This window comes from Pleurodeles waltl, chromosome 6 (genome assembly GCF_031143425.1).
Source record: "Pleurodeles waltl isolate 20211129_DDA chromosome 6, aPleWal1.hap1.20221129, whole genome shotgun sequence".
NCBI classification, from domain to species: Eukaryota; Metazoa; Chordata; class Amphibia; order Caudata; family Salamandridae; genus Pleurodeles; species Pleurodeles waltl.
The window spans coordinates 77,983,176-78,005,833 of NC_090445.1; the positions used below are offsets into that span (position 1 = coordinate 77,983,176).

Here is a 22,658-nt window from a genome sequence, read left to right on the forward strand (position 1 = left end):
AGGAGACTACAACGTCATAGACGTTGGAATCCCCTTATGTCACCGGCCATATAATTCCAAATAGGAATTAGAACACACTACACCGCGCAAAATGACTGGATGAGCAGGGAAGCAGGGTGAAAACAAAAAGAAAGAGGTCTGGGTCAAGAGAATGAGGAAAGCAATGTGCTCCTATAGAGTGCTGAAATGGAAATGAAAAAATAGTCCCTGCATGTTAGCAATGAAAGGATACAACTCATTGAATCTGAAATTAAAAGCAGAAACGTCCTGGGTGGGCTGGAAAGGTGGGGACCGCAAACACAAGAATAGGGAGCAAGGCCATCATATAAGTAGTGCCTGTGACACACAAGAAAGCCATCCAACTGTCAGCAAGCGGCTAACTCAAAGACCTTTCTGTGTATTGAATTGTACACAATAGTATCTGAAATAATTTCATAAAGTAGTTTGTAAACGAGACCTGAAGAAACAAAAAGCACTGGGCTGTGATAGCTTAGTATTTTTTTTTTTTTTTTTTAAATGGCACACACTTCACCCTGTAGCCTTTCGTGTATAACCTAAAGGTGCATTAAATTACAACCAAATTGAAGAGGACAAATGTGCAGCCTAGTATGAAATTTCAAACAGGGATCAAGAAACGGTCATGGGCTACGTACAACCATCACAGAGAGTAGCATAGCAAGGGTGCCATGGGCCCTAACGCAAGAAAATGGGCCACTTACTCCCGGGTTTGATAGTGAAAGAGAGCCACTTGCCCCCAGTGCTTCACCATTAATAGCTGTCACGGCCGAATCTGAACAGGTGTAACTCGTATCCTGTAATTGGGTTCACAAAATCCTACAAATCCGTGTCTCAGATTCTGCCTCTACCGTCCTTTTATAGGTCTCGTATTAGGGTGCCATTACTTCTTCCTGGCGTAGCAGTTTCTTTACATCTTGCAAACATTTCATTCAAATTGCAGCACTGGCTCTGGGGAGTTCCAAAAGGCTCCAAGTGACTCTTCTGTTGCCTCTGCCTGTTTTCTCGTTGCTTCACTCCCGCATTGCCTACAAACATTTCATGCCCTTCTGCAATCCAGCACACCGAGGCACTTAGTGTCGATACTGTATCATTCAGTCCAACGGGATCAGCCAGCTCTTGGGGGAGGGGCGCGTGGACGATGGGAGGAGGAACTACATCTACAGATCACTGAGGCTCAGTGGAAATATTGCTGCCAGTTGACCGGGAGAATTACTGCGAGCAGTTGACTGCGGATCATACACTATAAGTATATACACCGCCTCTATTACACGCCGGCGAGGCTTCATCGTCACAACCTCTGACAATTGTGACAGATGTGGGGAGGGAGGGGCTGACTTTCTCCACCTGGCCTTGTCGTGCCCGGGGGTGCTGGAGTATTGGGGGGAGGTGGAGAGGGCACTGTCCATTAGGATAGCCACACAGCTGACACTCACGCCGCTGATCGCGCTCTTGGGATACACTGAAAAGATTGCCCCAGGCCATCGTAGATATCTTGGTTTCGCTCTCTTATTAGCTCAGCGGAGGGTAACGTGCCGATGGGGCAGAGGCAGGGCTCCTAAATTCAAGGACTGGCTGTCTGACTTAGTATATGGTAGGATGCAGTTGGAGACGTATGCCGAGATGCTGCCGTCCGCGTCCCGCCCTAGGGATATCTGGGCCCCATTGGATGCATTTCTGCTTGAACAGTCAGATCTGCTTGCTGATGGGATCCCTGCGGGGTCTCTCCTTGGAGATACGGGATCACTGGGATGTGGGGGCCTTGAGGCTAGAGACAGCGCGTAGAGCGCGGTGTACCTTGTGCATGTAGGGGTGGGGTCTCTGGCGAGGGTGTGATGCGAGCACGTTGCTAAACTCCTGTATGATCCTTCTATGGGGGCGTTGATTGACGTTGGCTGAACAGTCCCACTTCTGGGAGTGATGTTAAGACATAGTTACATCATAAGAATGGGGTGCGGCTCAGAAGAGTTGTTTTACGATGAATGTTTTGTATATGTTTGGCTCCCTGTTATGGAGCATGATGTACCTATTGGAAAATCAATTAAAAAAAACAACACACACCCCTAAACACAAGCATATATCCTTCAGAATAAAATACAAATACTCGCAAATTTTACTAATTTAGGAAATTAGGTACTGTTTTTGTGAGACCATTGCAGCTACAGATGTACCTGAGCCATTACACTGCTTCCGGGGAGGCTGCAGATCGAAATTCTTTATCGGAAATGCATCCCCTCCTTTAAAATGTGTGACCCATAGCTGCTGCTGGAATTTTATTACAAGACCGGAGGCTCATATTATGCAGTCTTTCCTTGCTTTAATTTTAAACAGCAGCAAAGAAGAAAACTACATTTCCCAATGAAACAAACTACAAAGTGACATCATAAAGGAACATCCAATAGGACGTCGAATACCTCTATTACTATCTTAACTGCGAGCAACAAGTCCTCTTTTCTTGCTGCTCGCAGTCAAGATAAGTATCACCATTGTTTTTTCCTTATCATGCTATGAAAATGTTTATTATTGAGTGTTCTTTACTGTTAAAGCGTTAATATTATAAGCGCTTAGTATTCCATTTAATCTTACCAGTAACGTTGTTTTTCCTCTCTGCCTACACGTCTGCCAACAGTAATTTTTTTGCTGTTTTTAAACGCGCTAGTACGCGCGCGCGCACACACTTCCCGCTTCGTTTACCTGCCTTCGGCCGTCATTCCGAGCGTATTTTCGCACGTTCAAAGCAGCCTCCGGATTCTTGAAATTCAAAACTCTCACGGAGAGAGTTTTCCTACGCGGAGACTGCCCGTCTCTAACACCGCCCCGTTTCTGAGCTCCAGCCCCTGTTAGCCACTCCTCCTCTATTAGCTCAGGTTTTTTTAACCATTTCTGTACCTTCCTGAACTAGATAGTTTAACTAGTTATTATAAACTGTAGTACACCTTATTTATTTTTCTACCCATATTATTTTATTGTTTTCCGTCATAATGACAGAGGAAGAAGATTCTCAAGTATTTCAGGAGAATTTAAAATCTTTCATTAAAGATTCTGTTCAGCAAGCTGTTGCTGTTTCTATGTCAGACATAACCAAGAATTTAGAAGCCTCCTTTTCTAAAATTATGTCCACCTCTAATATGCCTTCTAACAAAGGCAAGAAACGTGCGGCCACCCTTCCGGTGCCGTCCAAAGGCGTTTCTGCTGGTCCTTCCACCCGAGAGGTATCCAAATTGGGTAGCAATTTTTCCCCAATTCGTATTACCCAATTGAGAGACACCGATGAAGATGATGACAATGACTCCCCAAGTCATACTGATGATATGGACGGATCGGTGGATCCATATTCTTTTGGGCCTCTGGAGAAAAGGCGCAAAATTTCTCCTATTGACGGTGGTGATGTTCACCCTGTGTCTCATATTTTGGTGGACCATTCGGGCGAGCCTATGGTTGATCCTTCCCTAATGGTTCATCCAAATTCAAAAGAGTGGTATCCTTCTGACCATGTTGCAGATTATGTCTCCTTCTTTTTACGCCGTCCTCTAGATAAGACTACCCGAAATAAGCTCAAGTCGGGATGTCCCCGTCCTTCCTTGCCTGACAATATCACTTCTACCCCAATAATTGACCCTAATATGCTTATGTTTTTTACCAAATTTGGTAAAGACCCTAAAAAAGGTATTGATAGAGCCTGGACAGGTTGCCAGGACAAACTTTTGGATTTGGTGGGTCCTCTCACCAGGATCTTTGAGTTGGCCGAGGAGGCCAAAATGGACAACACTCATATAGACCTGGAGGTCCTGTCTAACTGGGCGCAACGCGCTATTTGTATGTTGGGCAATGCCAATACCCAATTGTCCATCGAGAGAAGGAAAAGCCTCCTGTTGAAGATTGACCCCAAACTGTCTTCCTTAGCCTCTAAGGACGACGGCCCGTCAGCCAAGGGCCAATTATTTGAAGACTCCTTTATCAAGGAGCTTGGCAAATACGTGTCCACCTTTGCCTCCCTTGATAAAGCACAACTATCTATGAAAAAGATTTTCTCTTCTCGGGTTTTTGCCAGGGCCGGCAAAGGCAGGAGACGATTTGCCGGTCGTTCCCTCAGAGGCCAATATGCTAACAGAGACTCCTATAATCAACAAACCCAGCTTGATACCTACTCAGGCTACAAACCAAGATTCTACCCCCGTCGCTCAAGAGGTTATCGTCAAAGGGGCTATGCCAACAAAGGAGAACAAACCTCCGGTAAGTGTTTCCAGTTCTGGCCTTCCTCCAGTAGGAGGCAGAATAGCTCTATTTCTCACTTCATGGCTTTCTCTCACGCCAGACCCCTGGATAATTCAATCCGTTCAGGGTTACCTCTTAGAGTTTTACCAACCCCCACATCAATCCTGTTTTCCTCTCCCCCTTGTTTTTTCTCATGATCAAAACAACCCTCTGCACAACGAAATCCAGTCTCTCCTCGCCAAGCACGCCATAGAACCTGTCCTATTCGACTCTTCAGGTTTCCTCAGCACCATTTTTCTCGCCCAGAAGAAAAATCAGAAATTTCGTTTAGTTCTAAACCTAAAGAACTTCAACAATTTTGTGGTTTATCGGCACTTCAAGATGGAGACTATCCTCCACCTCAGGGATATTTTGCTTCAAAACGAATGGTTAGTCAGATTGGACCTTCAGGATGCTTACCTCACAGTACCTATTAATCCCTCTCACAGGAAATTCCTTCAGTTTCAGTGGCAAAACTCTTTCTACCAATTCCGAGTCCTTCCTTTCGGTCTTTCTTCCGCTCCTTGGTGTTTCACCAAGATTCTCAAACCCGTCGCGGCCTTTCTCCGCTCTCACGGAGTTCGCCTGATTCTCGATTTAGACGATTTTCTGTTGATGGCACAGGACAAACGTCTTCTCCTCGACCATCTACAATTTTGTCAAAATCTTCTCCTCAACTTGGGATTCTTTATCAACTTTCAGAAGTCGGCTCTCATTCCAACCCAGAATTTAGAGTTTCTCGGTTTCCTTATAGACACTACTTGTTCGGTTCTCCAGCTTCCTCAACACAAAGTGTCCCTAATCAAGAAAGAAATCCGTCAATCCTTATCCCTTCCTCACATCTCCCTCAGAACTTTAGCTCGACTAGTAGGTCTCCTTGCTTCCTCTATCCAAGCCATCTTCCCAGGTCCTTTACACTATCGTGCCCTTCAACGACTCAAGATCAACCATCTTCACAAAGGTCTCGCCTACTCAGATCCTTTGGTCCTAGATTCCGAATCCAAAGAAGAGCTTCGATGGTGGCTGACTCATCTAGATACCTGGAATGGTAGAACTATCTTCTCTGCCGCCCCAGATCTTGTATTAGAATCCAATGCAAGTCGACCGGTTGGGGCGCAAGATGTGGTCAGTTCTCGACTGGAGGCGCATGGTCTCTGAAGGAGTCCTTCTTGCACATAAACAGTTTAGAGATGCTTGCAGGCTCCTTTGCCATCCGTACCTTTACAAAAGACAAGGTAAGCTGTACCATTCTTCTCAGGATGGACAACTTGTCCGCTGTCAGATATATCAACCATCTGGGCGGTACCAAGTACAAAATTCACTCCACCCTGGCGAAACATCTTTGGGAGTATTGTCTACCCCGGCAAATCTCAGTCAAGGCGGTTTATCTGCCAGGCAAGCTCAATACAGTAGCGGACTGGTATTCCAGACATTTTCACGACTCCAGCGACTGGCAATTGCATCCTTCAGTATTCAATCATCTTATTTCCATCTTTGGCGAAATGTCCATAGACCTTTTTGCTTCTCACCTCACCTCTCACCTTCCCTCCATCCTCAAGCCCTGGCCACGGATGCTTTCCTTCAGACTTGGCCATCATCCCTTCTTTACGCTTTTCCTCCCTTCCTGCTCATTCCTCGAGTTCTGGCACAGGCACGCAGACAACGGTCTACTCTAATTCTCATAACCCCATTCTGGCAGGCTCAGCCTTGGTATCCAACTTTATTGGAGTTGGCGATCGACCTTCCTGTTTGGCTTCCTCACTTCCCCAACCTCCTCTTAGATCCCCAAGGCCATCAACATCACTTAATTCTCAACAATTCCTTGTTCCTCATTGCTTGGAAGATTTCGGGTCGTCCTGGACAACCCCAGGAATTTTGGAAGATGCTATCAAACTCATCCAACAAGCCAGGGCCCCTGGTACCTCCAAGGCCTACAAATCCGCATGGGCCCTTTGGAGCAGCTGGTGTATGGACAGGAATTCAGATCCCTTTTCAGCTGATGTAGTGTTGGTGGTCAATTTCCTTGCTTCTATAGCCTCCCAAGGTAAAGCTTACCGTACTATTAATATTTACAGATCTGCCATCTCCGCTGAACATAGAAGAGTCAATGACAGACCTATTGGTGAGCATCCTCTCATCTGCCAACTGTTAAAGGGAGTAAGATGTGTCCTTCCTCCATTTCCTAAATATAATGTTATGTGGGACGTTAATCTGGTATTAAAATTTTTTACAGCCTGGCAGGATAATGATTTACTCTCTCTCAAGCAACTTTCTGCTAAACTAACTATGCTTTTGTGCCTAGTCTCTCTTAAGCGTGTTTCAGATGTTAAGGCCTTAGATGTTCCTTCCTTTTTCTTCTCTCCCCTTGGTGTTTCTTTTCAGGTAAAAAGGCGTACTAAAATTAATTTAGCTTGTGTCAATTATCCGTTTTTTCCTTCTCAACCCAAATTGTGTGTGGGAAATTGTTTGAAAAGCTATGTGGCTCGTACTGCAGATTTGAGATCATCCTCGCCTCCCAATTGCTCATTTCCTTTCAGAAACCCCATAATCCCGTTTCTTCTCCTACACTGGCTCGTTGGGTCAAATGGATCATGTCCCTGGCTGGGATCGATGTGGAATTTTTTGGTGCCCATTCTGCCAGAGGTGCTATGGCCTCTCGCGCCTTTTGGGCGGGTACCTCTTTACAGGATATTCTCAAGTCTGCAGATTGGTCTAATGAAAGTATTTTTAGAACTTTTTATTGTAAGCCAATTTCTCATGTTTCAGATTCTGTTATTGCTATGCTTTAAACATGCATAATATGAGCCTCCGGTCTTGTAATAAAATTTAGATTTTCCTAGCCTTGGTGTCTGAAAGGCTAGATTTTATTAAAGACACGGAGGCGAGTATTATCCCACCACTGTTGTTAACCCTCCCTGTTATTTTGTTTCAGTGCAAACTCCCTCTTCCAGCGTTGGCTCTTCATAATCTGCATGACCAACTCCTACCAACATTGGATTCTCTCCTCAACGTTCATCCTTCCAGGACTCCGGTCTACACTCACCATCTTCGGAATTGCTTGGTGGACTTTGTGACATTGGTTTCTATTTTTTATGTCATTTTATTGGTTACTTCTCCTCTTTAGTTCTATTCACATCAAGAAAAGAGGACTTGTTGCTCGCAGTTAAGATAGTAATAGAGGTATTCGACGTCCTATTGGATGTTCCTTTATGATCTCACTTTGTAGTTTGTTTCATTGGGAAATGTAGTTTTCTTCATGGCTGCTGTTTAAAATTAAAGCAAGAAAAGACTGCATAATACTTTGTTATAAGCATAAACAGCGAAATGCAGGAATGAGAGAGAAAGGATGTATTTGGTAAATAACAACCCAACAAGAACACAGCTGCTACTCAGCTGCCCAACCATCTAACTGAAACAGAATCCAGCATCGTCAGTGCCTGGAACATCGGCATCAACCAGGCTCCAGAACGTGAGTCTTGATGTCACTGAGGTTCCAGGCCTAGCGTATGCATGCAAGGAATAGAAGTAAGAAACATTTAACATCGCAACACATCCCCCCTCCCACACAATAATCCATTTAACAAAACTATGTAACAATAGAGTCAAGTAATATAGTCCTTCATCCAGAGTGGTTTTGAACGTAACCTGGAGGAAAACTTTGAGCGTGGTGATGACTCCTTGGATGTTTCCATGCGTGGTGATGACTCCTTGGATGTTTCCATGAAATCTCTACTTTGATCTTGCAAAGTGGGAAAATTGGAGTCTTTTACCAAACGTTTCCAGCTCACAATTCTAGACATGCTCCAAGCATCCCCATTATCAAGAATCACAATGTTTCCCTTTATTTCTTTAATACAAAATGGGCCCTTGAAGACAGATTTTCCCTTGGTCGTAAAACAGGGACTCTTCACTAACACCAAATCACCAACCTTCCACCTAACACCAGAAACACCATGTTTAGTATCAAATCGCCGCTTGTAGTCACACTGATATTTTTCCCTGCGACTGGGTGCCATATCAAATTTCTCGTGATTGAGGATGGTATGTGCTACCTTGTTATTAAACCATGCTGGAAATAGTTTAGTCCAACCCAACCTTCCCCTCATGTATTCAAAAGGAGCTAACACTGTTTGGGGTGTTACGATAAGCCCACCACAGATCCCTTAGGAGGTTAGTCAAAGGAGTTCTAGTCTCAATAGCTTCCTGCACACAAGCCTTAACCATCTTGTTCATGCGCTCAGCTAGACCATTGGCCTGTGGTAGATATAAGGCCGTCTTCAAATGCACAATAGCCAGGGAATCTAAGAAATGTTTCATGTCCTGCGAAGTCAATTGTACACCATTGTCAGTGACCAAATGGCTAGGTATACCTTCCTTAGAGAACTCCTCTTCAAGAAACTCAATTACTGTACGAGTATCGATTGAATTCACACATTTGGTCACCACGCACTTGGACGTATAATCCACCAAAAGCATGACATACTGTTCATTCGCTGGTAAAAGATGGAAAGGACCCATAAAATCAAAACCTAATTTCATCCAAGCTTTCTCTGGCACTTGTACGAGAGACAATGGTGCTTTCGCCACAACCTTGCTTTTGTCATTGCTTGCACAACTCAAACAATCCCTCACAACCGCCTCAGCCTCACGGTCTAACCCTGGCCACCAATAAATAGCCCTAAGTCTAGATTTGGTCAAGCTCCTTCCCAAATGCCCTTCATGAGCCAGATTGAGAATTTTGTTTCTCACACCAACTGGTGGTATGGATTTACTTCCCCTAAACAATTCTCTTCCGCTAAGAGATAATTCATTCTTCACATTCCAAAAACCTACCAAAGAATTAGGAACATCTTTATACTCTGGCCAATCTCTAACAATGAACTCTTCTAGTTCATGTCTATCCTCATCGTTTTCTACAGCCGACCTCCATTCTTCTTCACTAATGGCCATTTCTCTCACCCAGTTGATAGTAAATTCATCTGTTATTTCTTCACCACTGTCAATTGAAGAAGGGGACAAAAAATCTGCCACAATATTCCTTGGTCCCGGCACATATTCTACAGTGAAATTGTACTCCAACAAACCCTCCGCCCACCTTCGTATTCTGGGAGTCAACAAATTTTTTTTTAGGAGTGAAGATTTGAACAAGAGGCCTGTGGTCAGTCCTAACCATGAAGGGTAACCCCCAAAGATTAAATTTGAAGTGCTTGACTGCCCACATACACGCAAGTGCTTCTCTTTCAATGACTGAATAATGTTGTTCTGTCTCTTTAAGGGAGCGGGAAGCAAAAGCAATCACCTTATCTTCACGATCTACTTTCTGGGTAAGAACCGCCCCCAACCCTTTAACACTCGCATCAGTGTACAAATAGGTTTTGGCACGCACGTAAAAATGCCCTAAGGTGGGCATCTTTCCAATAGAGTTTTTTACACAATCCTCATCCCACACAAAATCAGAACCCTTCTTTAAAAGTGCTCTCAACGGTTGGGTCACACTAGAAAAATTGGGAATAAATTTAGAGTAATATTCCGCTAACCCTAGAAATGACCTCACATCATCTTTGCCCTTGGGCTCAGGAGCACGAACTATGGAATCAACTAGCTCCAACTTGGGTTTGATTCCCTCACCAGAGATAGTATGTCCCAAGTACGTCACAGAAGAGACTTTGAATTTACACTTTTCTTTTTTAACAGTAAGGCCAGCCTTTGCTAATTTGCACAACACCTCTCTTAAGATTTTATCATGTTCGCTCACTGTTCCCCCATGAATCAATATATCATCTTGGAAACACAATGTGCCAGGAGTTCCCCCCCAAGACTTTCTTCATAACACGTTGAAAACATGCAGCCGCAGAAGCCAGCCCAAAAGGCATCCTCAAAAACTGATAAGGCCCTAAAAGTGTTACAAAAGAAGTGAGATGTCTGGATTCAGGGTGCAACCCAATCTGATGATAAACCAAGGATAAATCCAGTACACTGAACACTTTAGAACCCCCTAAAGAAGACAATTCTTCAGAAATATTAGGTAGAGGTTGGTGATCTATCCAGATAAACTTATTGAGGTCTCTAAGATCAACACACATGCGGATCCGTTTCCCATTATCTTTCGGTGCCAAAACAACAGGGGCCAGCCACTCAGAGGACTCTATCTCTTCAATGACCCCTGCCTTCAATAATCTATCAAGTTCTACTTTGAGGGGTTCTAGCATTAACTTAGGCACTCTTCTAACTTTATGTACAACTGGGGTTACATTTTTCTTAAGGATGATCCTGTGTTCAAAATTTACTAAAACAGCCTAGTTTATCACTGAATACACTTGGAAATTCCCGGCAAATTTCCATTGAGTTATTCTCTTCGGACACCACCATGACCTGATCTTTAGAATTGGGATCTAGTTTAATGCCCATGTCTCGTTGATGGCGCCATCCTAACAAATTATTGCCCCGTTTGGCCACATAAACCTTTCCAACAGTAAACTTGTCCTGAAACTGAATTTTCATGATCTTGTACCCAACCACGTCTATTTTGGCAACTCCACAACTGACTGGGTTGATGTCAGGTTTAGATAGGGAATCTAAACTCTCATCAAAAATCTCCTTCCAGTTTTTATCACCAACCATGGTGTATGGAGAACCGGAGTCCGCTAGAACTGTAATGACCTTGTTGTCAAGTTTAATAGAACACTCAGGCATGACTACCGGTCCCTCGTCAACCATGCCAGTGTTGGGTCCTACAAGATCGATCTCTTGCCCTACATATAAAACAACCTTACTAATATTCCCAGTGACAGAATCTATGTTGCTTTTGTCATTGCTACACATCCTGGCATAATGGCCTTTCCTTCCACACTTCCTACACAAAGAATTTTGTGCAAAACAATTAGGACTGTTAGCTGCATGACCCATGTTACCACAGCGGTAACAACGTAATGATTTACTGTCTCTTTTCTTATCCTGAAAAAGTGTTTGAGTCTTGTTGTCCAAGCCAACTCTTAAAACTTCTTCCTGGATCCTTGATTCTTGTACAGTGGAGAGACCATCTCTATCGGAATGGTTCATTTCCTTGATCCAATTACTGGTACTTTCCATGCCTTCGACAATTGCAATTGCTTCTCTCAAATCAGAATTTCTAGTTAAAAGTTTCTCCTGCACTCTTTTGTTATTGGTGCAACGCACAAGTTGATCCCGTATAAGAGAGTCTGTAATGTCACCAAAATCACAAGTGCGAGCTAATGTCCGTAAGGCAGCGATAAAATTACCTACACTCTCAGTGCTGCCTTGAGATCTGGTGAAAAATGTATGCCTTTCAAGAACAACATTTAAATTTAGACTCAAAATGGGATGCCAACATTGCCAACGACATTTCATATACATCTCTGGGTTCACCATCAGCTCCACCGATAGCCAAAGGTTCTAAACTGTCATAGATATTTCTGCCTTCAATTCCTAAATTGTGTAGGAGGACTGCTTGTTTTCTTGCTGGGGAGAATTGTTCTCCCCCTATGGCTATCAAGGTAGGAGTCAAAATGATTTTTCCACCTCTTCCAAGGAAGAGTAGGATCACCTTTGTCTAATAAAAAAAGGAGGTGGTTGAGACATGGTGGGTGTAGCCATGGCAAATTTTCACAGAAACTGTTGAGATTCTAACAAGAAAAACAGGAGAAAACAAAAAAAATATAGGTATATAAATGTAGTGAGTAGTTATTACTTGTAAAAATGCTCTCACTATAATTCACTGTAAAAATGCATTCACCATGTTCATACTCTCCAATGAAAAAACGTAAGAAGCAGTCTAGTTTATGTGATGATGTTCAATAATCTCCATAGCAACCACTGAGTCAAGGTAACATGTGACGTAGAGCCAGTTTCATCCACCTGAACCACTAAATTAAACAGAAATACGGCAGCCAACAGGAACTCCGAGGGAAGGCTTCCTTAAGGGCAGAGATTGCAGACGCAACGCGCTTCGGAAAGCCGCACGCAGAACGCCCTCACTTTAACAAAGAGAGAAGTTGCGACCTCCAATGAGGTTAGCCGAGAGCCGCGCACACGGAACGTTCTCACTTTAACTAAGTGAGAAGTGCGGCCTTCAATTAAAATAGTCGTGTACACAGAGTATACACGCACTTGAACGCGGTGAGCAGCAGCGGTTAAAGAGGCTGACCGTACCTTCAGTAATAGACTCTTCAGAGCAGTCTCTTCAAAATGGACACGGACGAGAGCAGGAGAAGCGAAAATCCAATTGAATGCAGTGCAGCTCAACGTAAAAAAGGTAAGTCCGTGGGTTCTGGGTTGTTAATACCCTCGTCACCAGTGTTATAAGCATAAACAGCAAAATGCAGGAACGAGAGAGAAAGGATTTATTCAGTAAATAACAACCCAACAAGAACACAGCTGCTACTCAGCTGCCCAACCATCTAACTGAAACAGAATCCAACATCGTCAGTGCCTGGAACATCGGCATCAACCAGGCTCCAGAACGTGAGTCTTGATGTCACCGAGGTTCCAGGCCTAGCGTATGCATGCAAGGAATAGAAGTAAGAAACATTTAACATCGCAACATACTTGCCTCCGTGTCTTTAATAAAATCTAGCCTTTCAGACACCAAGGCTAGGAAAATGCCAACATTACACTAATTAGTTGTTTTGAAACTTGGAGAATCCCACCTTTTTTCTGGCAAAACGTTGGCATGCATGCACTAGGTTAATAGTTTAGATCTTTGAAATAGATTGTTAGGGCAGATTTTTTTCAGTCAATGTATGCAACGAGTTTTGCCATCATAGACGAATATTGGCGGATGGGGACGCTAAATGGTCTGGATATTGGTTCTTTACCAATTATGGTAACTTCGTTGAAGAAGGATGGGACTCCCACTCTGCCCGAATAAAGTCTACATCTCACGACTTGAAAACGGACTATTCCAACAATCCTACTGCGAGTTTTTAATGGGCTCTCTTCCTTGAGGGGGTCCGACTGTGAGCTCTGTTCTTGTTTTGGAGGTGGGGTGTAATCTTTAGAGGCAGGTGGCCTGAGGGTGTTGGACCTGGGGAGCGGAGAATTCGCGGAAGGGGTCTGATCCCAGACACTCTGCTTGGGTGCCCTATATACAGCTGGGCTCGCAAACTCTTGGATGGTGGGCAGGGTGCTTCAGTTGGCATCAATGCTTCTGAAAAGAAGCTACCCTGGAAGCCCCCACAAGCGTTTCACACACAGATCATGCAGTCGTTCAATGTAGCGTTCAACACGGAGCAGCGGTTTTACGTCGGGGGGACACCCAAACCCCTGTAGAACTTTTTAAGGTTTTAACTGGTTTGTTGCACCTAGAGAGCGTCAGGTGATGTTTCTTCCGTGTGTCTTTCTGAAAACAGTTATTTTCTCAGCCTTCCGGGGTGGGGTGACACTAATGGAGGGGTCCTACCCTTGAACGCGAGGGCGGCGCGTCTTACCTTGGGCTCTCGCCCGAGTGGGTGCCACCAAAGCCACTTTTCCTGCGATGACGAGATGGTGCACAGCTAGCACCGGGGCAACACCACCAAAGGTGGGTTCAGGACACTGTACAACTGTTATGGGCGGGCAGGAGTGTGCGCTGGAGCGGAACGAGCAACCATGTGTGAAAGGAGAGAGACGCCGTTCGGTTTAGTGAGCGAACCAGAGTGCAGTAGCGTGTTAGTATTTAGTAACTGTAGTCTGGGCAGAATCCGGGGACAATGGACAGCCTAACGATTTCTCATATTATAGACAGTGTGTGCATTGTAAAGTTTTGTTTTATGACTAAAATGCGTTCCAAAATGATATTCTCAGATGCAGAAAATAGGCTATGAATTAAATAATCAAAACATTTTTTTCCGCCTTATCTCGCAAGTCTGCGGTTGGGATTCAGCGAATGTTTACCATTACTAAAATGGCCAACTCATTCGCCTTGCCGTGATCTCTCGTCCTTTCTTGATGTCGCGTACCTTTTCTCTAGCCAGTCACTCAGACTGTCTGTGCCTCTCCTGTTCTACTCCGGAAGCGCTCTCAATGTAACCGTGTCTCACAAACTTTCTTCTGCGTCGGCATATAGCAGTCGAGGAGCTACCGGCCATCTTCGAGCGGGTTGTCACGTCTAGCTGTAATCATTTGCCACAACTCCCAGTGTGATATTGGCCATGTTGGAATGGGACAAACCCCACCTGCTCTTTATAGCTACCGTTTCAAAAACTACAAGAGCGGCGTGTTCGTTATGTGGCATATATATATATATTTTTTAAGGATTGCTTCTCTTTGATGTTGCTAAACATAATTTCTTCTTTTCGTACTTCTGCTACGGCCGATCAGTTTGTAAATCGGTTGTCACATTGTCCCGGTCCAATAATTTTAAACCGGGCGTTTATTTCCCTTTGGAGTCTAAATAAGGACCAATTAGTTTAGTTGTGAGTGATTTAGAGAAATACAAAGCGCGGATATCGATGAGTACATTTTAGCATCCCATCTCCGCGAGGAGCTGAGGGAATGACATGTAAGATTATGTGAATATATTTAGTTTTAGCAACTGAATTAGGAGACTTCAACCGTAGACAATTTCCACCAGAATCACAGGCACTTAATGGGAACCCAATCTTTAGACATCAGTTGTCAGGATGGCCGAGCGGTCTAAGGCGCCAGACTCAAGAGCTGTCTCTTCCCACCAGCTTGGGTGTTCTGGTCTCCGATTGGAGGCGTGGGTTCAAATCCCACTTCTGACACATTCAACTTTTTTGGGGTCACATTTTTATTTTTCTCTTATCAGTATCTCCAGTTTACTTATCGTACAATTGAACTGTGGGATTCGATATCAGGACGAAGAAAGACAATAGACTACTTCCTGGAAACTCATCCCAACTCCCAATAACATCCATTATTCAGAGACCAACATCGCAGGAGGAGGAACTAAGCCTGAGGCTCTGATTGGTGGGTTCCACTGAGAAGATGGCGTTAAGGAGCGAGGGCGCGCAAATATCTCATCTCCTTGGATATCTGCTCCAGGAGAACTGTGGATATGAGGGACTTTATAGTTATAAAATTCAAGTTCAGGAGCTTATATTTTTTATGGCTGCTAAAAAAAAAAAATGATCCCTCGCCCAACGTGGGGCTCGAACCCACGACCCTGAGATTAAGAGTCTCATGCTCTACCGACTGAGCTAGCCGGGCTGGTATCAAAGTCATAAACCAGGTTGGTATGTGGCACATAAAAGGGATTATTTGATTGTGTTCTTATTATTGTCATCCAACTTTTACACTAAATGTTGCTGAATGTATGCACCCTTATACAACTTTATATTTCTGTGCTCAGGTTCACATCACTCTATCTGTTTACAAATATTCATATCTCAAATTATCTCAGCATGTTCAAGTGAAATTAGAAAACAATCTATAAAGCTTTATTGTACATCATGGACGATAGAAGCATAGGCCCTGTAAAAATAATATGTTGGGCAGAAAACCCAGTGTCTTACAGCCTGGCTGTTGTAAGGCAACTCCAGACAGAGAATGCCAGATAGAGAGCCATATTTTGGTTCTTACAGGGACAGCCAGAAATGGATATGTTGGGAAGTCTTTCAGGTGGGGGTGCGGGTCGTGGAATGGAGGCATTAGGGGAAAGGCGCAGAGTAGACCTGACAACTTGAAGTCACCCAGACACTACGAGGCAATTCGCTTCAGAGTATGCAGATTCGGACTGATCTACATCATAATCAGGCAGTGCCTAATGGGTCTGACAGGTCCATATGTGACCTTTTTTTTGGGCTGTTTGTGGGCCTGTTTTATGGTCTGTAGGGCAGATTATACTGCTGGTTTCCCTGATATTATCACAACCACTTCCCGAAGCATGCTCAAATTAATGCAGTCTTTCATACATTGCAAAACACTCGTATAGGGTGCCTTTACATGTTCAAAACTGTCCCATTTTGCTGAACATTGGTCACTTGTTTAGCTATCTGATTCACTGATTGGGGCCACTTTTATTTGGTGCCCAGGCCCATTTTCTGTCCCAGTCCAACCCTAATAGTATGCACTATAGAAGAGTCATAACTTCCATGAGAAAAACACCTAGCACCTGGAAAAAGCAAATACTCTGAAGAAATGCAAGATGAATTACAACATGTGAAATTTAAACCTGGAGTGTATTGCTCACATAGGGCCTTGCTGCCCTTAAGAACAACATGGACATTTTAGGCCTGATTTAGAGTTTGTCGGACAGGTTACTCTGTCACAAATGTGAGGGATATCCCATCAGCCATACTGCAAGTGCCACTGGATATAATGGACTTGTAATACGGAGGACTAAATATCCGTCACATTTATGGCAGAGTAATCCTATCTCAAAACTCTAAATCAGGCCCGTAAAACAGAGTAGAACTGTAGCACAGGCACGTGCTCTCAAATGTCCTCTGGGCAGAGGGGGTGCCTCTCTGATATGTCCTTGTGAACATTGCATTTGCATCAATGGCACCCAGCCCTTCTAAGTACAACATATCTTCATATAATCTAATACATTATATGCTATGCCACTCTATCCTCATAAGGTATGAATACTGGCAAGCTTATAAAATGGATCGCTGCATATAAGTAGCCCGCCTCTCCCCTGCACAGTGATGACTAGCCTTCCCTGTGCCCTTTACACAGGATGATCACTCAAAACTTGACCACGTAGGTAACAGGCTTCCAGGAGAAGGATCTTTGCACAATACTATGTTGTCTGCCTTTCGAGGGAGGAGGGACTGGGAAATGTAGACTTGCTGGGAAAGGCCAGTTAGAATGTCCGGTAGTACCCCCATGCCCTCTCTGTGAAATTCACCCTAGGACACGACTTGTCGAACCTCAAGCGAGCATCAGGTGCTACTTTGTTTCTGCAGAGCCACAGACGAAATAGTGTCTACAGCTGAACCTGCAGATTTTGTGTGATAGTAGCATCCACGCCAACATTTCAAAACAGGAAAGAGGGAGACAGTCCACGAGAATCAAGAGGATTTATTTTCTCGACTGACTGAAATTGAAAGAGGATTGAATCTCCCACCCGCATTGGATCTGTTGCCATATATGTAGCAGTCTGTTTGACATTAAATGTCATCATATTAATTTATGATAAATTAGTTCAACAGTTTGAAGCCATACTGTCAAGAGCAGTCCATAATCCGAAAATCAAAAGCTAAAATATCATGGTGGCCAACTCTGCCTTTCATCCCTTAAAGCTGAAGGGAATGAGTGTTGTTAATAATAAATTCCCCAATGGTGTCATTATAAACTGCATAACTTAAGATGAGGCAGTTATTTAACAACATAATGCATTCTGGGACTCGTAGTTTTGGTTCACTCAATTTGTGTTACTACATGGTATTTATGCTGAAATCAAATTAATGTTGGCAGCTCCTTTGCTTAACAAAAAACACACAAAACTAATCAGAACAAATTCCAGAGTTTGGAATTCTGTGTGCACATGTATGTTAGTGTGTATGTGCATGACTAGTGCGTGGTTGGTGTGTGTGTGTGTGGGGTGACGTGGAGGTGGCAAGTCCTTATCATAGCTAGCAAGTGGTTCCAGGTTCTGGGTGACTGGCTCTTGAGTTGGCCATGTCTTTTTAGCTAATATCACTTTGCACTTCAGGCTGTTTCAAAGACCACTTCTAAAGCAGTATATTGTATAAATACGGTAATGGCAGATATTTACCTTATTTCAGGGGGATAACTGTTTTGTCCTATTCCTTTATAAAGTGTCACATAAAAAGCATTAAAATGTCACACATAACCACAATGAAACATGCAAATGTTACACATATTTGTAATGAAATACTGGCAGCTAAGGCCACCACTCTCAGTTCAGATGGCAAATCCTGCTTTTTTAAAGCAAAGAAACAGCTTTATTTAAGCAGTCCCCTGCCTGAAATTGATTCCACTTATTATGCTATGTGTAATGGTACAGCGCACAACACACAAGGGAGGATATCCTGGAACTAAAAGACTGAGGGAGGTGACAGGCTCAGGAACACCACAGTTGTAAGACAGGCATGCTGTCTACAATCAAAGTAAGCAAGTGCTTCTGCGTCCCACAAAGGGGTACTAAGTGCTATATAAATATTGCAATACAACTATAATTTAGGTCTTAAAATGTAAATCACTGAGGAAAATTAATTCTTCCCAGTGATTAGGTTAAAGCCTACCAGACAGCACAGCTGTCTGGTTGCAAATACAATTTGTGGACACACTGAAAGCTTACATAGGAATGCACTCCACCCATCACTTACCATTGGTCATGTGTTTTGTCACTCATGCTTGCTTTCTGTTTGCTGCCTTTATTTGTTTTAGCCTACTCACCATGTCTTTGTCCATCCCGTGGAGCATAGCCGCTTTACCAACTCCCTGACTGGCTCCTTCTATGCGTCCACAGGTGTCTGCTTCTCAGGAACTTTTTTCATTTGTAAACCACGCCATTATAGCACATGAGTTTTCCAGATGTCTTCCTTGTATGCTTCTGATTCCTCCCTGCCCTGTGTGTGCTTTTGTGGACACCCTGCTCCATCTTACTGCTAATTTATTTTGATTACATCAACACCTGCCTGCGAAATTGCATTGTAAATAATGTATGTTAAATTTATAGAGCGCATTCCGGCTCACAAAGAGCATCAAAGCATTAGCATAAATGTGAGGAGAACGCCAGATAGGTTCAATGTGTATTAGAACTTCTAAGTATCTGAGAGAACACAACAGTCGTGAGCAGTGCTTATACTTTTGATTCCCACTGATACTTTATCTGAATTATTTCCTAGGATGGATTCATGGTGTGCAGACAGTGCAGGTTTCCCTTCCCTCTTCCACGTTTAGTTTTCCTCACTTCAAAGCGTGGAATGTAAGATCTGATCTTATCAAGCCCACAATGCAGATATTCACCTTTAAAGTGCCTGCTTCAGAACCATGTTTTCTGCACCACATGAAGACAACATTTTAAGGATCACTCATTGTAGGAAGTTGGCTCTGTATGCACTATTTCAAAGTAAGGAATAGTATGCACAGAGTCCAAGGGTTCCCCTTAGAGGTAAGATAGTGGCAAAAAGAGATAATTCTAATGCTCTATTTTGTGGTAGTGTGGTCGAGCAGTAGGCTTATCAAAGGAGTAGTGTTAATCATTTGTTGTACACACACAGGCAATAAATGAGGAACCCACACGCAAAGACAATTCCAGGCCAATAGGTTTTTGTATAGAAAAATATATTTTCTTAGTTTATTTTAAGAACCACAGGTTCGAGATTTACATGTAATACTTCAAATGAAAGGTATTGCAGGTAGGTACTTTAGGAACTTGGAATTAGCAAAATAGCATATACAGTTTTCACATAAATCACATATAGCTCTTTTAAAACTAGACAGTGCAATTTTCAACAGTTCCTGGGGGAGTAAGAGTTTGTTAGTTTTTGCAGGTAAGTAAACCACCTACGGGGTTCAAGTTTGGGTCCAAGGTAGCCCACCGTTGGGGGTTCAGTGCAACCCCAAAGTTACCACACCAGCAGCTCAGGGCCGGTCAGGTGCAGAGGTCAAAGTGGTGCCCAAAATGCATAGGCTTCAATGGAGAAGGGGGTGCCCCGGTTCCAGTCTGCCAGCAGGTAAGTACCCGCGTCTTCGGAGGGCCGACCAGGGGGGTTTTGTAGGGCACCGGGGGGGGGGGACACAAGTCCACACAGAAAGTACACTCTCAGCGGCACGGGGCTCCTTGGGCTCTCGCCCGAGTGGGTGCCACCAAAGACACTTTTCCTGCGATGACGAGATGGTGCACAGCTAGCACCGGGGCAACACCACCAAAGGTGGGTTCAGGACACTGTACAACTGTTATGGGCGGGCAGGAGTGTGCGCTGGAGCGGAACGAGCAACCATGTGTGAAAGGAGAGAGACGCCGTTCGGTTTAGTGAGCAAACCAGAGTGCAGTAGCGTGTTAGTATTTAGTAACTGTAGTCTGGGCAGAATCCGGGGACAATGGACAGCCTAACGATTTCTCATATTATAGACAGTGTGTGCATTGTAAAGTTTTGTTTTATGACTAAAATGCGTTCCAAAATGATATTCTCAGATGCAGAAAATAGGCTATGAATTAAATAATCAAAACATTTTTTTCCGCCTTATCTCGCAAGTCTGCGGTTGGGATTCAGCGAATGTTTACCATTACTAAAATGGCCAACTCATTCGCCTTGCCGTGATCTCTCGTCCTTTCTTGATGTCGCGTACCTTTTCTCTAGCCAGTCACTCAGACTGTCTGTGCCTCTCCTGTTCTACTCCGGAAGCGCTCTCAATGTAACCGTGTCTCACAAACTTTCTTCTGCGTCGGCATATAGCAGTCGAGGAGCTACCGGCCATCTTCGAGCGGGTTGTCACGTCTAGCTGTAATCATTTGCCACAACTCCCAGTGTGATATTGGCCATGTTGGAATGGGACAAACCCCACCTGCTCTTTATAGCTACCGTTTCAAAAACTACAAGAGCGGCGTGTTCGTTATGTGGCATATATATATATTTTTTTAAGGATTGCTTCTCTTTGATGTTGCTAAACATAATTTCTTCTTTTCGTACTTCTGCTACGGCCGATCAGTTTGTAAATCGGTTGTCACATTGTCCCGGTCCAATAATTTTAAACCGGGCGTTTATTTCCCTTTGGAGTCTAAATAAGGACCAATTAGTTTAGTTGTGAGTGATTTAGAGAAATACAAAGCGCGGATATCGATGAGTACATTTTAGCATCCCATCTCCGCGAGGAGCTGAGGGAATGACATGTAAGATTATGTGAATATATTTAGTTTTAGCAACTGAATTAGGAGACTTCAACCGTAGACAATTTCCACCAGAATCACAGGCACTTAGTGGGAACCCAATCTTTAGACATCAGTTGTCAGGATGGCCGAGCGGTCTAAGGCGCCAGACTCAAGAGCTGTCTCTTCCCACCAGCTTGGGTGTTCTGGTCTCCGATTGGAGGCGTGGGTTCAAATCCCACTTCTGACACATTCAACTTTTTTGGGGTCACATTTTTATTTTTCTCTTATCAGTATCTCCAGTTTACTTATCGTACAATTGAACTGTGGGATTCGATATCAGGACGAAGAAAGACAATAGACTACTTCCTGGAAACTCATCCCAACTCCCAATAACATCCATTATTCAGAGACCAACATCGCAGGAGGAGGAACTAAGCCTGAGGCTCTGATTGGTGGGTTCCACTGAGAAGATGGCGTTAAGGAGCGAGGGCGCGCAAATATCTCATCTCCTTGGATATCTGCTCCAGGAGAACTGTGGATATGAGGGACTTTATAGTTATAAAATTCAAGTTCAGGAGCTTATATTTTTTATGGCTGCTAAAAAAAAAAAAATGATCCCTCGCCCAACGTGGGGCTCGAACCCACGACCCTGAGATTAAGAGTCTCATGCTCTACCGACTGAGCTAGCCGGGCTGGTATCAAAGTCATAAACCGGGTTGGTGTGTGGCACATAAAAGGGATTATTTGATTGTGTTCTTATTATTGTCATCCAACTTTTACACTAAATGTTGCTGAATGTATGCACCCTTATACAACTTTATATTTCTGTGCTCAGTTTCACATCACTCTATCTGTTTACAAATATTCATATCTCAAATTATCTCAGCATGTTCAAGTGAAATTAGAAAACAATCTATAAAGCTTTATTGTACATCATGGACGATAGAAGCATAGGCCCTGTAAAAATAATATGTTGGGCAGAAAACCCAGTGTCTTACAGCCTGGCTGTTGTAAGGCAACTCCAGACAGAGAATGCCAGATAGAGAGCCATATTTTGGTTCTTACAGGGACAGCCAGAAATGGATATGTTGGGAAGTCTTTCAGGTGGGGGTGCGGGTCGTGGAATGGAGGCATTAGGGGAAAGGCGCAGAGTAGACCTGACAACTTGAAGTCACCCAGACACTACGAGGCAATTCGCTTCAGAGTATGCAGATTCGGACTGATCTACATCATAATCAGGCAGTGCCTAATGGGTCTGACAGGTCCATATGTGACCTTTTTTTTGGGCTGTTTGTGGGCCTGTTTTATGGTCTGTAGGGCAGATTATGCTGCTGGTTTCCCTGATATTATCACAACCACTTCCCGAAGCATGCTCAAATTAATGCAGTCTTTCATACATTGCAAAACACTCGTATAGGGTGCCTTTACATGTTCAAAACTGTCCCATTTTGCTGAACATTGGTCACTTGTTTAGCTATCTGATTCACTGATTGGGGCCACTTTTATTTGGTGCCCAGGCCCATTTTCTGTCCCAGTCCAACCCTAATAGTATGCACTATAGAAGAGTCATAACTTCCATGAGAAAAACACATAGCACCTGGAAAAAGCAAATACTCTGAAGAAATGCAAGATGAATTACAAC

General features: G+C 43.7%; 1 protein-coding gene and 4 non-coding genes across 9 annotated transcripts in view; 2 read left to right on the top strand and 3 right to left on the bottom strand.

Moving 5' to 3' along the window:
• Positions 1-14,345, bottom strand: part of LOC138299241 (uncharacterized) — a 195,082-nt gene extending 180,737 nt beyond the window's left edge. For 2 of the 5 annotated variants that reach the window (XM_069237368.1, XM_069237370.1), the window contains exon 1: positions 13,716-13,898. The gene's annotated coding sequence lies outside the window, so the exon portion shown is untranslated. Of the gene's footprint in view, positions 1-13,715; positions 13,900-14,225 lie in introns of those variants that run through there. The other 3 variants (XM_069237371.1, XM_069237372.1, XM_069237373.1) reach the window with 3 other exon arrangements.
• Positions 14,346-14,882: 537 nt separating this feature from the next.
• TRNAL-CAA (transfer RNA leucine (anticodon CAA)) lies at positions 14,883-14,993 on the top strand. Its single transcript has 2 exons — positions 14,883-14,920; positions 14,948-14,993. It is a non-coding gene; the product is annotated as a tRNA-Leu (tRNA).
• A 372-nt stretch (positions 14,994-15,365) lies between these two features.
• TRNAK-CUU (transfer RNA lysine (anticodon CUU)) lies at positions 15,366-15,438 on the bottom strand. Its single transcript has one exon. It is a non-coding gene; the product is annotated as a tRNA-Lys (tRNA).
• A 5,714-nt stretch (positions 15,439-21,152) lies between these two features.
• Positions 21,153-21,263, top strand: TRNAL-CAA (transfer RNA leucine (anticodon CAA)). The gene is made up of 2 exons: positions 21,153-21,190; positions 21,218-21,263. It is a non-coding gene; the product is annotated as a tRNA-Leu (tRNA).
• A 373-nt stretch (positions 21,264-21,636) lies between these two features.
• Positions 21,637-21,709, bottom strand: TRNAK-CUU (transfer RNA lysine (anticodon CUU)). Its single transcript has one exon. It is a non-coding gene; the product is annotated as a tRNA-Lys (tRNA).
• Positions 21,710-22,658: the final 949 nt, after the last annotated feature.